This window comes from Triticum aestivum, chromosome 4A (assembly GCF_018294505.1).
Source record: "Triticum aestivum cultivar Chinese Spring chromosome 4A, IWGSC CS RefSeq v2.1, whole genome shotgun sequence".
Classification (NCBI taxonomy): Eukaryota; Viridiplantae; Streptophyta; class Magnoliopsida; order Poales; family Poaceae; genus Triticum; species Triticum aestivum.
This window is the reverse complement of record NC_057803.1, coordinates 56,612,070-56,629,434: the sequence shown is the minus strand read 5'-3', so window position 1 is coordinate 56,629,434 and position 17,365 is coordinate 56,612,070.

Here is a 17,365-nt window from a genome sequence, read left to right as displayed (position 1 = left end):
GCTTGCACCAGTCAATAGATGGATCGTTGGAGCTTGCATATTTTGTTAACACCTTTAGGATTGACAAAACCTTCTGGTTGCATCATATACAACTCTTCTTTAAGAAATCCATTAAGGAATGCAGTTTTGTTTATCCATTTGCCAGATTTCATAAAATGCGGCAATTGCTAACATGATTCGGACAGACTTAAGCATATATACGAGTGAGAAAATCTCATCGTAGTCAACACCTCGAAATTGTCGAAAACCTTTTGCGACAATTCTAGCTTTGTAGATAGTAACACTACTGTCAGCGTCTGTCTTCCTCTTGAAGATCCATTTATTTTCTATGGCTTGCCGATCATCGGGCAAATCCATCAAAGTCCATACTTTGTTCTCATACATGGATCATATCTCAGATTTTATGGCCTCAAACCATTTCGCGGAATCTGGGCTCATCATCGCTTCCTCATAGTTCGCAAGTTCGTCATGGTCTAGTAACATGACTTCTAGAACAGGATTACTGTACCACTCTGGTGCGGATCTCACTCTGGTTTACCTACGAGATTCGGTAGTAACTTGATCTGAAGTTACATGATCATCATCATTAGCTTCCTCACTAATTGGTGTAGTAGTCACAGGAACAGATTTCTGTGATGAACTACTTTCCAATAAGGGAGCAGGTACAGTTACCTCATCAAGTTCTACTTTCCTCCCACTCACTTCTTTCGAGAGAAACTCCTTCTCTAGAAAAACTCTGAATTTAGCAACAAAAGTCTTGCCTTCGGATTTGTGATAGAAGGTGTACCCAACAGTCTCCTTTGCGTATCCTATGAAGACATATTTCTCCGATTTGGGTTTGAGCTTATCAGGATGAAACTTTTTCATATAAGCATCACAATCCCAAACTTTAAGAAACGACAACTTTGGTTTCTTGCCAAACCACAGTTCAGATTGTGTCGTCTCAACGGACTTAGATGGTGCCCTTTTAAACGTGAATGCAGATGTCTTTAATGCATAACCCCAAAATGATAGTGGTAGATCGATAAGAGACATCATAGATCGACCATATCTAATAAAGTACGGTTATAATGTTCGGACACACCATTATGCTGTGGTGTTCCAGGTGGCGTGAGTAGTAAAACTATTTGACATTGTTTTAACTGAAGGCCAAACTCGTAACTCAAATATTTTACCTCTACGATCAGAGTAGTAAAACTATTTCACATTGTTTTAACTGAAGGCCAAACTCGTAACTCAAATATTTTACCTCTACGATCATATCGTAGAAACTTTTATTTTCTTGTTACGATGATTCTCCAGTTCACTCTGAAATTCTTTGAACTTTTCAAATATTTCAGACTTGTGTTTCATTAAGTAGATATACCCATATCTGCTCAAATCATCTGTGAAGGTCAGAAAATAATGATTAGATCAGTATGTATTATTTCCAATAAGTCAGTTGCTCGCTCCATAGTTCCGGAGAACGGCGTTTTAGTCATCTTGCCCATGAGGCATGGTTCACAAGCATCAACTGATTCATAATCAAGTGATTCCAAAAACCCATTAGCATGGAGTTTCTTCATGCGCTTTACACCAATATGACCTAAACGGCAGTGCCACAAATAAGTTGCACTATCATTATTAACTTTACATCTTTTGGTTTCAATATTATGATTATGTGTATCACTACGATCGAGATCCAACGAACTATTTTCATTGGGTGTGTAACCATATAAGGTTTTATTCATGTAAACAGAACAACAATTTATTCTCTTACTTAAATGAATAACCGTATTACAATAAACATGATCAAATCATATTCATGCTCAACGCAAACACCAAATAACACTTATTCAGGTTCAACACTAATCCTGAAAGTATAGGGACTGTGCGATGATGATCATATCAATCTTGGAACCACTTCCAACACACATCGTCACTTCACCCTTAACTAGTCTCTGTTTATTCTGCAACTCCCGTTTCGAGTTACTAATCTTAGCAACTGAACTAGTATCAAATACTGAGGGGTTGCTATAAACACTAGTAAAGTACACATCAATAACATGTATATCAAATATACTTATGTTCACTTTGCCATCCTTCTTATCTGCCAATCACTTGGGGTAGTTCCGCTTCCAGTGACCAGTCCCTTTGCAGTAGAAACACTTAGTCTCAGGCTTAGGACCAGACTTGGGCTTCTTCACTTGAGCAGCAACTTGCTTGATGTTCTTCTTGAAGTTCTCTTCTTCCCTCTGCCCTTTTCTTGAAACTAGTGGTCTTGTCTACCATCAACACTTGATGTTTTTCTCGATTTCTACCTTCGTCAATTTTTGCATTACAAAGAGCTTGGGAGTCGTTTCCGTTATCCCTTGCATATCATAGTTCATCACGAAGTTCTACTAACTTGGTGATGGTGACTAGAGAATTCTGTCAATCACTATCTTATCTGGAAGATTAACTCCCACTTGATTCAAGCGATTGTAGTACTCAGACAAACTGAGCACATGCTCACTAGTTGAGCGATTCTCCTCCATCTTTTAGTTATAGAACTTGTTGGAGACTTCATATCTCTAAACTCGGGTATTTGCTTGAAATATTAACTTCAACTCCTGGAACATCTCATATGCTCCATGACGTTCAAAACATCTTTGAAGTCCCGATTCTAAGCCATTAAGCATGGTGGACTAAACTATCAAGTAGTCATCATATTGAGCTAGCCAAACGTTCATAACGTCTGCATCTGCTCCTGCAATAGGCCCGTCACCTAGCGGTGCAATGAGGATAAACCTCAGATCACGGATCCAATCCGCATCATTGCTACTAACATCTTTCAACACAATTTTCTCTAGGAACATATCAAAATAAACACAGGGAAGCAACAACGCGAGCTATTGATCTACAACATAATTTGCAAAATACTACCAGGACTAAGTTCATGATAAATTTGAGTTCAATTAATCATATTACTTAAGAACTCCCACTTATATAGACATCCCTCTAATCCTCTAAGTGATTATGTGATCCAAATCAACTAAACCATGTCCGATCATCACGTGAGATGGAGTAGTTTCATTGGTGAACATCGCTATGTTGATCATATCTGCTATATGATTCACGCTCGACCTTTCGGTCTCCGTGTTCCGAGGCCATATCTGTATATGCTTGGCTCGTCAAGTATAACCTGAGTATTCTGCGTGTGCAACTGTTTTGCACCCGTTGTATTTGAACGTAGAGCCTATCACATCCGATCATCACGTGGTGTCTCAGCACGAAGAACTTTCGCAACGGTGCATACTCAGGGAGAACACTTCTTGATAATTAGTGAGAGATCATCTTATAATGCTACCGTCAATCAAAGCAAGATAAGATGCATAAAAGATAAACATCACATGCAATCAATATAAGTGATATGATATGGCCACCATCATCTTGTGCTTGTGATCTCCATCTTCGAAGCACCGTCATGATCACCATCGTCACCGGCGCGACACCTTGATCTCCATCGTAGCATCATTGTCGTATCGCCAATCTTATGCTTCCACGACTATCGCTACCGCTTAGTGATAAAGTAAAGCATTACAGCGCGATTGCATTGCATACAATAAAGCGACAACCATATGGCTCCTGCTAGTTGCCGATAACTCGGTTACAGAACATGATCATCTCATACAATAAAATTTAGCATCATGTCTTAACCATATCACATCACAACATGCCCTGCAAAAACAAGTTAGACGTCCTCTACTTTGTTGTTGCAAGTTTTACATGGCTGCTACGGGCTTAAGCAAGAACCAATCTTACCTACACATCAAAACCACAACGATAGTTTGTCAAGTTGGTGCTGTTTTAACCTTCGCAAGGACCGGGCGTAGCCACACTCAGTTCAACTAAAGTTGGAGAAACTGTCACCTGCTAGCCACCTTTGTGCAAAGCACATCGGGAGAACCGGTCTCGCATAAGAGTATGCGTAATGTCGGTCCGGGCCGCTTCGTCCAACAATACCGCCAAACCAAAGTATGACATGCTGGTAAGCAGTATGACTTATATCGCCCACAACTCACTTGTGTTCTACTCGTGCATATAACATCAACATATAAAACCTAGGCTCGGATGCCACTGTTGGGGAACGTAGTAATTTCAAAAAAAAATCCTATGCACACGCAAGGTGATGCATAGCAACGAGAGGGGAGAGTGTGATCTATGTACCCTTGTAGACCGACAGCGGAAGCGTTAGCACAACGCGGTTGATGTAGTCGTACGTCTTGACGGCCCGACTGATCAAGCACCGAAACTACGACACCTCCGAGTTTTAGCACACGTTCAGCTCGATGACGATCCCCGGACTCCGATCCAGCAAAGTGTCGGGGAAGAGTTCCGTCAGCACGACGGCGTGGTGACGATCTTGATGTTCTACCGTCGCAGAGGTTCGCCTAAGCTCCGCTACAATATTATCGAGGATTATGGTGGAAGGGGGCACCGCACACGGCTAAGAATATGATCACGTGGATCAACTTGTGTCTAGAGGTGCCCCCTTGCCCCCGTATATAAAGGAGCAAGGGAGGAGGAGGCCGGCCCTAGGAGGGGGTGCGCCAAGTGTGGAGTCCTACTAGGACTCCCTAGTCCTCGTAGGATTCCACCTCCCATATGGAATAGGAAAAGAGGAAGGGAAAAGGAGAAGGAAGGAAGGGGGCGCCCCCCTTCCCTAGTCCAATTCGGACCAGACCAAGGGGAGGGGTGCGGCCACCCTTGAGGCCCTTTTTCTTCTTTCCCGTATGGCCCAATAAGGCCCAATACGTATTCCCGTAACTCTCCGGTACTCCAAAAAATACCCGAATCACTTGGAACCTTTCCGATGTCCGAATATAGTCGCCCAATATATTGATCTTTACATCTCGACCATTTTGAGACTCCTCGTCATGTCCCCGATCTCATCCGGGACTCCGAACTCCTTCGGTACATCAAAACTCATAAACTCATAATATAATTGTCATTGAAACCTTAAGCGTGCGGACCCTACGGGTTCGAGAACAATGTAGACATGACCGAGACACGTCTCCAGTCAATAACCAATAGCGGAACCTGGATGCTCATATTGGCTCCCACATATTCTATGAAGATCTTTATCGGTCAGACCGCATAACAACATACATTGTTCCCTTTATCATCGGTATGTTACTTGCCCGAGATTCGATCGTCGGTATCTTAATACCTAGTTCAATCTCGTTACCGGCAAGTCTCTTTACTCGTTCCATAATACATCATCTCACAACTAACTCATTAGTTGCAATGCTTGCAAGGCTTATGTGATGTGCATTACCGAGAGGGCCCAGAGATACCTCTCCGACAATCGGAGTGACAAATCCTAATCTTGAAATATGCCAACCCAACATGTACCTTTGGAGACACCTGTAGAGCTCCTTTATAATCAGCCAGTTACGTTGTGACGTTTGGTAGCACACAAAGTGTTCCTCCGCCAAACGGGTGTTGCATAATCTCATAGTCATAGGAACATGTATAAGTCATAAAGAAAGCAATAGCAACATATTAAACGATCGGGTGCTAAGCTAATGGAATGGGTCATGTCAATCACATCATTCTCCTAATGATGTGATCCTGTTAATCAAATAACAACTCTTTTGTTTATGGTTAGGAAACATAACCATCTTCGATTAACGAGCTAGTCAAGTAGAGGCATACTAGTGACACTTTGTTTGTCTATGTATTCACACAAGTATTATGTTTCCGGTTAATACAATTCTAGCATGAATAATAAACATTTATCATGATATAAGGAAATAAATAATAACTTTATTATTGCCTCTAGGGCGTATTTCCTTCAGTCTGATGGGTGTTGAGGCTCGCGGCAGGTATCGTTATTTTCTGACCTTCACAGATGATTTGAGCAAATATGGGTATATCTACTTGAATAAACATAAGTCTGAAACATTTGAAAAGTTCAAAGAATTTCAGAGTGAAGTGGAAAATCATCATAACAAGAAAATAAAGTTTCTACGATCTGATCGCAGAGGCAAATATTTGAGTTATGAGTTTGGCCTTCAATTTAAACAATGTGGAATAGTTTCACAAACTCATGCTACCTGGAACACCACAGCGTAATGGTGTGTCCGAACGTTATAACCGTACTTTATTTGATATAGTGCAATCTATGATGTCTCTTGCTGATTTACCACTATCGTTTTGGGATTATGCATTAGAGACAGCTGCATTCACATTAAAAAGGGCACCATCAAAATCCGTTGAGATGACACCGTATGAAATGTGGTTTAGCAAGAAACCTAAGCTGTCGTTTCTTAAAGTTTGGGGTTGCGATGCTTATGTGAAAAAGTTTCATCTTGATAAGCTCAAACCCAAGTCGGAGAAGTGCGTCTTCATAGGATACCCAAAAGTAACTGTAGGGTACACCATTATCACAGATCCAAAGGCAAGATATTTGTTGCTAAGAATGGATCCTTTCTAGAGAAGGAGTTTCTCTCGAAAGAAGTGAGTGGGAGGAAAGTAGAACTTGATGAGGTAACTGTACCTGCTCCCTTATTGGAAAGTACATCATCATAGAAATCTGTTTCTGTGACTCCTACACCAATTAGTGAGGAAGCTAATGATGATGATCATGTAACTTCAGATCAAGTTACTACCGAACCACGTAGGTCAACCAGAGTGAGATCCACACTAGAGTGCTATGGTAATCCTGTTCTGGAGGTCATGTTAATTGACCATGACGAACCTACGAACTATGAGGAAGCGATGATGAGCCCAGATTCCGTGAAATGGCTTGAGGCCATGAAATCTGAGATTGGATCTATGTATGAGAACAAAGTATGGACTTTTATTGACTTGCCCGATAATCGGTGAGTCATTAAGAATAAATGGATCTTCAAGAGGAAGACGGACGCTGATAGTAGTGTTAGTATCTACAAAGCTCGAATTGTCGCAAAGTGTTTTCGACAAGTTCAAGGTGTTGACTACGATGAGATTTTCTCACTCGTATTGATACTTAAAAGTCTGTCCGAATCATGTTAGCAGTTGTCGCATTTTATGAAATCTGGCAGATGGATGTCAAAACTGTATTCCTTCATTGGTTTCTTAAAAAGAAGAGTTGTATATGATGAAACCAGAAGGTTTTGTCGACCCTAAAGGTGCTAACAAAGTGATCAAGCTCCAGCGATCCATCTATGAACTGGTGCAAGCATCTCGGAGTTGGAATATATGCTTTGATGAAGTCATCAAAGTATATGGTTTTATATAGACATGCGGTGAAGCCTGTATTTACAAGAAAGTGAGTGGGAGCACTACAACATTTCTAATAAGTATATGTGAATGACATATTGTTGATCGGAAAGAATGTAGAATTTTTTGAAGCATAAAGGAGTATTTGAAAGGAGTTTTTCAAAGAAATACCTCGATGAAGCTGCTTACACGTTGAGCATCAAGATCTATAGAGATAGATCAAGACGCTTGATAAGTTATTTCAATGAGTATATACCTTGACAAGATTTTGAAGTAGTTCAAAATGGAACAGTCAAAAAAGGAGTTCTTGCCTGTGTTGCAAGGTGTGAAGTTGAGTAAAGACTCAAAACCCGACCACAACAGAAAATAGAAAGATAATTATAAGTCATTCCCTATGCCTCAGTCATAGGTTCTATAAAGTATGCTATGCTGCTTACCGGTCCTATTGTATACCTTAGCATCTTTCTGGCAAGGGAGTATAGTAGTGATCTAGGAGTAGATCACTGGACAGCGGTCAAAATTATCCTTAGAGGACTAAGAAAATATTTCTCGGTTATGGAGGTGATAAAAGAGTTCGTCGTAAAGAGTTACGTCGATGCAAGCTTTTTACATCGATCTAGATGACTCTAAGTCTCAATCTGGATACATATGGAAAGTGGGAGCAATTAGCTAGAGCAGCTCCGTGCAGAGCATTGTAGACATAGAAATTTGCGAAATACATACGGATCTAAATGTTGCAGACCCGTAGACTAAACTTCTCCCACAAGCAAAACATGATCACTCTTTGGGTGTTAATCACATAGCGATGTGAACTAGATTATAGACTCTAGTAAACCCTTTGGGTATTAGTCACACGGAGATGTGAACTAATCACATAAAGATGTGAACTAGATTATTGACTCTAGTGCAAGTGGGAGACTGAAGGAAATATGCCCTAGAGGCAATAATAAAGTTATTATTTATTTCCTTATATCATGATAAATGTTTATTATTCATGCTAGAATTGTATTAACCGGAAACATGATACATGTGTGAATACATAGACAAACAGAGTGTCACTAGTATGCCTCTACTTGACTAGCTCGTTGATCAAAGATGGTTATGTTTCCTAGCCATAGACAAAGAGTTGTCATTTGATTAACGAGATCACATCATTAGGAGAATGATGTGATTGACTTGACCCATTTCGTTAGCTTAGCACTTGATTGTTTAGTTTGTTGCTATTGCTTTCTTCATGACTTATACATGTTCCTATGACTATGAGATTATGCAACTCCCGTTTACCGGAGGAACACTTTGTGTGCTACCAAACATCACAACGTAACCGGGTGATTATAAAGGTGCTCTATCGGTGTCTCCGAAGGTACTTGTTGGGTTGGCGTATTTCGAGATTAGGATTTGTCACTCTGATTGTCGGAGAGGTATCTCTGGGCCCACTCGGTAATACACATCACTTAAGCCTTGCAAGCATTGCAACTAATGAGTTAGTTGCGGGATGATGTATTATAGAACGAGTAAAGAGACTTGCCGGTAACGAGATTGAACTAGGTATTGAGATACCGACGATCGAATCTCGGGCAAGTAACATACCGATGACAAAGGGAACAACGTATGTTGTTATGCGGTTTGACCGATAAAGATCTTCGTAGAATATGTAGGATCCAATATGAGCATCCAGGTTCCGCTATTGGTTATTGACCGGAGACGTGTCTCGGTCATGTCTACATAGTTCTTGAACCCGTAGGGTCCGTGAGCTTAAAGTTCGATGACGGTTATATTAGGAGTTTATGTGTTTTGATGTACCGAAGGTAGTTCGGAGTCCCGGATGAGATCGGAGACATGACGAGGAGTCTCGAAATGGTCGAGACATAAAGATCGATATATTGGACGACTATATTCGAACATCGGAAAGGATCAGAGTTATTCGGGTATTTTTCAGAGTACCGAGGAGTTACGGGAATACATGGGAAGTATATGGGCCTCATTGGGCTTTAGGAGAGAGAGAGAGAGCCAGGCCGCGCGCCCCCCAATGACTAGTCCGAATTGGACTAGGGGGAGGGGCGACGCCCCCTCCTTCCTTCTCTTCCCTCTTCCCCTTCCTTGTCACCGGGAGTAGGACTCCTCCCTGGCGCGCCTCCTCCTGGCCGGCCACCTCTCCCCCCTTGCTCCTTTATATACAAGGGCAGGGGGCACCTCTAGACACAACAATTGATCCTTGGATCTCTTAGCCGTGTGCGGTGTCCCCCTCCACCATAACCCACCTCGATAATATCGTAGCAATGCTTAGGCGGACCCCTGCATCGGTAGAACATCATCATCGTCACCACGCCGTCGTGCTGATGGAACTCTCCCTCAAAGCTCGACTAGATCAGAGTTCGGGGGACGTCATCGAGCTGAACGTGTGCTGAACTCGGAGGTGTCGTACGTTCGGTACTTGATCGGCCGGATCATGAAGATGTACGACTACATCAACCGCGTTGTGCGCTTCCGCTATCGGTCTACGAGGGTACGTGGACAACACTCTCCCCTCTCGCTGCTATGCATCACCATGATCCTGTGTGTGCATAGGATTTTTTTGGAAATTACTACGTTCCCCAATAGGGAACTCCCTGAGGAGCAGGAAGAAGCAGAGAAAGTAGCCCATCGGCCTTCCATGTATCAGTTCGTCGATGACGCCCTGTATAGAAAGAGACCAAACGGTGTGAAATTAAAGTGCATTCCCCGGGAGGAAGGACTGGAGCTGTTGGCGGAGATACACGGAGGCATATGTGGCTCCCACATAGGGTCGAGGGCCCTTGCCGGCAAAGCATTCCGGCAAGGTTTCTTCTGGCCCACTGCCCTCCAGGATACAACGACACTAGTAACCAAGTGTGAAGCATGTCAGTTCCATTCGAAGAAGCTTCATCAACCAGCTCAAGCCCTTCAAATGATTCCTCTCTCTTGGCCATTTTTGGTCTGGGGGCTCGACATACTGGGCCCCTTCCCCCGCGCTGTCGGGGGCTTTGAGTACTTGTACGTTGCAATCGACAAGTTCACAAAGTGGCCGGAGGTGGAAGAAGTGAGGAAGGTGACGGCGCAATCAGTCGTCAAATTCTTCAAGGGGCTAGTCTACCATTTTGGTGTGCCAAACAGAGTCATCACCAACAACGGCATGCAGTTTACAAGCCACACCTTCAGGCAATACATCCAAGACCTCGGCAGCAAGGTCTGTTTTGCTTCCGTGGCACACCCACGGAGCAATGGCCAGGCGGAGAGGGCAAATGCTGAAGTACCGCGGGGCCTGAGGACAAATACTTTTGACAGGCTGCACAAGAACGGAAGGCGCTGGATTGATGAGTTGTCGGTGGTTCTTTGGTCGATCAGAACGACACCGAATCGAGCCACCGGCCAGACACCCTTCGCCCTGGTATACGGGGCGGAAGCAGTTCTCCCCACGGAACTCACATATGGGTCACCTCGAGTGCTCGCTTATGATGAGCTTGAGCAAGAGCAGTTGCGGCAAGATGACGCAACGCTCCTTGAGGAAGATCGTCTTTGGGCGGCTATGAGAGCAGCATGCTACCAGCAAGCCTTGCGCTGCTACCATAGCCGCAAGGTCCATGCCCAAAGCTTTGAGGAAGGCAACCTTGTTCTTCGGCGCGTTCAATCGGCCCAGAGTCCCAACAAGTTTACGCCGAAGTGGGAAGGCCCTTATCGGGTAATACGAGTCACCAGGCCTGACGCAGTCCGCCTAGAGACCGAAGATGCTATTCTAGTGAGCAACTCCTGGAACATCGAACATCTTCGCAAGTTTTACCCATAAGGCGCGGTTGCCGGCCCCCCGGCAAGCCACCTTTTGTACAAGCCTTGCCGGCAACGCATGTAACCCTCTGTACAAAGCCAGGCACAGACCTTGAGCATAAATAAATGAAGTGTTGGCGCCCTAAGTTTTAGCATGCATGCTAGTTTGAGTCTCTCCCTCGGTTAGGGTTAATAGTGCTTAGCGGCGGCTAACCCCTAGCATAGAGGTCGAGTGTGCGACTCTCTATTCCTTTCCGTCCTCTTTGGTTCGCAGGGTACATGGACAGTTCTGCTGAGCTATTTGGAAGGAAGAGAACAGGCCGACGCCCCGACCCTGACAAGCCAAGGTTGCCGGGGGTTGCAGGTCTAAGGGTCCAATCACGGCAAGCCAAGGTTGCCAGGGGCTGCGACATCAGATAAGTCTTTCTCCCCCACTCTGTGCCCCCGTATGAACCTTGAACATATAATACTTCGCTCCCTCTCATACCATCTCGCTCCCTCTGTCCCGTGTCCGAAAACCTTACTTTGGGCCGGAACTTGGTTGTAGTGCGGTGAGAAGAGGGCGAGCGAGAGGCCTAATCCTACTCGGCCCCTACCTCCGCCAAGGGCATGAGTGTAGCCGAGCCATAGAGCAGGAGAACGGCAAGGCCTGTTGCTGGGATACAATGTTTATCTTAAGATAACGAGGACGCGTTCCTCGGTGTGGCCCTCGCCCACACGTAAGCAAAACCTGGCAAACACCCTTCTTTTCATTCATACGTTGTAAACAAGTACAATTCATACGGAACGAGTACACGAGCGAGGGGATTACAAGATCTAAATTCTACCAAGGCCCGTAGGCTTACCAACTAAAAAAAGATAAGTGCCCCGTGATCCATGTTCTTGCCCTTTTCCTCCCAGGTGCGGCAGGTGAAGGCAAAAGGAAGGCGATGGGGAACGCGTCGATGGAGAGATTAACAAGGAAGGCCCTCGGTAGGGGCGCATGGCTGAGGGAGGGGCGGCGCGGTCAGTCGGAGTCGGAGTTAGTGTTCCCCCGCTCGACACCCTCGTCGTCGTTGTCGTTGTCCTCCTCGTCACTCCCGCTTGAGGAAGAGCCTTCGTCATCGGAGGAGCTCTCCACGCAGCACTTCAGGCGAGTTCCAGAGTCTCCAAAGACCTTGATGGAGAGCAGGCCGTTCTCCATTAATTTGAAATAGAGAACGAGCCCCGTCGTCAGGCTGTGGATACAAGCAAAAGTCTTCCATCCGCTACGAAGATACATGACGTGAGGGACGGGAAAGTCAATGTCGACCCGCGTGCCGCCGTTCCCACAGCCCCTCATATGCAACCTCAGGGTCTAGGGCGGATCGTGCTCCATTTCCTGAGCAAATGGAGCAGGGATACGAAGGTGACGACATGGTGGGCGACGCAGCCTGATGAAGAACTCATGAGGCTGGTCCCCGACGTGGCCCTCCATTGGAGGAGGCATCGCTGGTGGAGACAAGGCCGGTGCGCCGCCCCATCCCCCTCTTCCCCGAGCGCCACGCTGACCTCGGCCTCACCCCTCCCCCTTCCTCTCATGGTCGGCTCCGCCGTCGCGAGCTCTTGGGAAGGAGGGACACGCTGTCGAGCAGAGACCCTAGCCGCCACCGTCGAAGGGCCGGGGCCCCCTCTCGCCATGGCGGATGGAAGAACGGAACCTAAGTGGAAGGAGAGGAATGGTGAAAGATTGTGGGATGCCATCCCCCTCCCCCTTCTTATAAATGGGCGGGGTCGGGGCTCAGCCGCCCCACTCAGCCAATCTGGCCATCGAGGGCGTAGGGAATTGGGACCGACCCGCCGCTCCAATCAGCGAGGACCCGGTTTCCCGCCTTGTTATTTAAGGTTCGTGCCCCCCTGCGCGTCCATCGCCTGCCACCTCGGGGGCACGGGGGACACATGGCGAGCAAGCAGAAATCAAGGGGACAGGTGAGGCAACCGTTCTCCACCCCGTGATCGCGGGGAGCGGGCGCCTTGAAGACCACGACCCAAGCCCACTCAGTAAATGAGCCGCGCCTCTGCGTTTTCCTCTTTTTATGGGGAAGGCGCGAGCCGCCTCTTTACCACGATCTGACGCATGCGTGCGGAAACCGCCCCACGCATGATGCCCACGTCACGCATGACCCTCCCCCCCACGTCGCACGTTCAACGCGGGTCGTGGGGAAGCGCAGCGGACGAAAAAGTTACTACAGTAAAAATCCGCCCCGCCTGCCCGTGCACCATTCTAGGCCTAGCCCAACAATGCGTCGCGCTTATGTGTGGCCCAAGCCCGGGGCCTCCTGTCGGTGTACAAAAGTAGGGGCTCTCCTTTTGCACCCCTTTATTTGTGCACGGGCAGTCAGAGCCGCGCCCACGGCCGCACTAAGCAAGGCAGAGGAGGGATGCTAGAGCGCAAGACAACCAGAGCAATGCCAAGACCAGGGGTGCAAAGAGATCAAGAGGGAGAGGTTGACTCCCCTGGCAAAACTCTTGCCGGGGTGGCTTCCGCAGCCCCGACAAGATCCTTGCAGGGGCAACTTGCCTGACACCAGCGGAGCGTGCCACCCTTGAGCCCAAGGGTTTCCGATGCCATCAGCCACATGAAAACGAAGGCTCGGGAGGCACCTCCATGGTGTCATGCAGATCTTTGTAGAGATCATAAATACGCAAGATCGGATGAGAACCAGACGATGATGATCCTTGGCGAGATCGTTGCCAAGGAAATCCACGAGACCCCCGACAAGATCCTTGTCGGGGATGACCATGGTGCCACGGCAAGACCCTTGCCGAGGACGTCTGCGAGGCCGCAGTCAGGCCCACGTCTGCCAAGACTCCATCGCTGCTCCCATGCAACTGCTAGCTCAACCAGTTGGGCAGGCGTCTACGTGGCAGTATGCGGCCTCCACACCGACTCAGCAAGCACCTGCGTGGTGGCATGCAGATCTTGGTGAAGGCTCGACCATCACGCCAGCCCATCAGCCAGCCAACATGGCGCTACAACACCTCGTTAGCTCGGACGCGCATAGGAGCCAGTCAAGGCGGCGACAGCTGGGACGAGCTTCCTTGTCGTCCCCGATAAAGCAAGAGAGGCACGTCGGCAGCGCATTAAATCAGCCGCGATGCACCTTTCCACCTCCTATGTGCCACTGTGGCGACCCCTTTTGTCTATAAAAGGAGGCCCGAGGGATTGGAGGGGGATTCAGATCTTTGGAACTGGAGAGACACCATAGCTAGTTCAAGAACTCAAGAACACTCAAATATACATCAAATCAGGACTAGGGTATTACGCGTCTCCGTGGCCCGAACCTGGGTAAATGATCCTTGTGCTGACCGCCAGACCTGCTCTTTGCACACCCCCGTGCCCGACAACTGTAGAAGGGATCCCAGTGACCCCATAGGTGTCGTTTCCCACCGACAAAATCTGGTTGAAAAAATTGATGAAAGTGGGTTTGAAGAGGTCAAAACTTTAACTAGTGATGTGCCCACTCTTTTGGATTACAAAGACTTTAATTATGATAATTGATCTTTGATTGATTGTATTTCTTTGTTGCAATCCATGATAAATTCACACCATGCTTATGAACAAAATAAAGTTTTTACTAAACATATTGTTGATGCTATGATGAAAGCTCTTAAAGAAAAATTGGAATTAGAAGTTTCAATTCCTAGAAAATTGCATGATGAATGGGAACCTACTATCAAAGTCAAGATTAAAAATTATGAGTGTTCTGCTTTGTGTGACTTGGGTGCTAGTATTTCTACAATTCCTAAATCTTTATGTGATGTGCTTGGTCTTACCGATCTTGAATCTTTCTCTTTAAATTTGCACTTGGTGGATTCTACTATTAAAAAGCCTATGGGAAGAATTAATGATGTTCTTATTCTTTCAAATAGGAATTATGTGCCCATAGATTTTATTGTTCTTGATATTGATTGCAATCTGTCATGTCCAATTACTCTTGGTAGACCGTTTTTACGTACTATCGGTGCCGTGATTGATATGAAAGAAGGCAATATTAAGTTCCAATTTCCTTTGAGGAAGGGTATGGAACACTTTCCTAGAACTAGAATTAAGCCACCCTATGAATCAATCATGAGGGCATCTTATGGATCTCGAACCAAAGATGAAAAACTTAGATCCTTGCTTTATGCCTAGCTAAGGGCGTAAAACTATAGCGCTTGTTGGGAGCCAACCCAATGAATAAAATTTATTTTTTTCTTTTTTGCTTCCTATTCTTGTGTGTTAGCACAAATATGCTACTATTATGATTGTGTTTTTTATGTTTTAATTAGTGTTTGTGCCAAGTAAAGCCTTTAAGATCTTCTTGGGAGATAGTTGTTTGATCTTGCTAAAAAAACAGAAACTTTTACGCTCATGAAATTAATTTTCATTTTTTACCTGAGAGTGATAAAATAAACATTCCACTCGCAGTAGATCAATATGCAAATTTCTTAGGTCTTCCTATTTTTTCAGAATTTTTGGAGCTACAGGAGTATTTGAAATAGTTAGATTGCTACAGACTGTTCTGTTTTGACAGATTCTGTTTTCTTTGTGTTGTGTGCTTATTTTGATGGCTCTACAGTTTTCTTTGTTGAGTTTTTGCCATAGAAAAGTTGGAATACAGTAGGTATAATAAAAAAACAAAATATGAATTTGTTTGATACATCACTTATAGTAGCAGTTTATTATTCTTATACTAACGGATCTCACGAAGGTTTTGTTGAGTTTTGTGTGATTGAAGTTTTCAAGTTTTGGGTTATCTTTTTATGGATGAAGGAAGGATGGAAGAGCCTAAGCTTGGGGATGCCCCGGCATCCCAAGCTATTATCCAAAAATGAGCAACCAACTAAGGTTGGGGATGCCCCCGAGTGGCATCCCTGCTTTCTTCCAACAACTATCGGTATTTTACTCGAGACTATATTTTTATTCGTCACATGATATGTGTTTTGCTTGGAGCGTCTTGTATGATATGTGTCTTTGATTGTTTTATTTTGTGTTTTAAGTCATCAATCTTTGCTGGGCACACCTATTTGAGAGAGCCAAAATTATTTCATGACTTGTTAGAATTGCTCTCTATGCTTCACCTAAATTTTTATGAGCAATGGACTTGCTCTAGTGCTTCACTTATATCTTTTTGAGCACGGTGTGCTTAGTATTTTTGAACAAATGCTCTCTTGCTTCACTTAGATTTATTTGAGAGTTAGTAAAATTTTCAAGAAATTCTCTCTTGCTTCACTTAAATTAATTTGAGAAAAAGAAAAAATTATTATGCTCATGATCTTCACTTATATTTGTTTGAGCTTATGAAAAGCAACACATGAAAATTAGTCCCAAAGTGATAGATATCCAAGAAGGATAAAGAAAAGAAAAATGTCATGAAGATCATTGGACAAAATAAACTTGATTCTTAGTAATAGTTTTGAGATATGATGATGTGATATGTGAGTCATGTTGATGAGTAATTATGCTCTGGTAGGAATATTGGTGTTAAGGTTTGTGATTCCCGTAGCATGCACGTATGGTGAACTGTTATGTGATGAAGTTGGAGCATGATTTATTTTTGATTGTCTTCCTTATGAGTGGCGGTCGGGGACGAGCGATGGTCTTTTCCTACCAATCTATCCCCCTAGGGGCATGCATAGTAGTACTTTTCTTCGAGGGCTAATAAACTTTTGCAATAAGTATATGAGTTCTTTATGACTAATGTGAGTCCATGGATTATACGCACTCTTACCTTTTCGCAATTTGCTAGCCTCTATGGCACCGTGCATTGCGCTTTCTCACATTGAGACGTGGTGCAAACTTCGCAGGTGCATCTAAACCCCATGATATGATACGCTCTATCACACATAAGCCTCATTATATCTTCCTCAAAACAGCCACCATGCCTACCTATTATGGCTTTTCCATGAGCATTCATTGTCATATTGCTTTGCATGATCATATAGCTGACATAGTGTTTGTAGCTCAGCCACCGTTCATCATTTTCCATACATGTTATGCTAGATCATTGCACATCCTGGTACATGCCAGAGGCATTTATATAGAGTCATATTTTGTCATAGGTATCGAGCTGTAATTTTTTATTTTCTTTTGAGTTATAAGTAAATAAAAGTGTGATGATCATCATTAATCATTTTTAGAGTAGTGCCCCAGTGAGGAAAGGATGATGGAGACTATGATTCCCCCCACAAGTCGGGATGAGACTCCGGACAATGAGAGAAGAAAAAAATAAAAGAAAGAAAGAAAAAGAATGAAAAATAAATAATAAACAAAGAGAGAAGGGGCATTGCTAGTATCCTTTACCACACTTGTGCTTCAAAGTAACACCATGTTTTTCATATGGAGAGTCTCCTATGT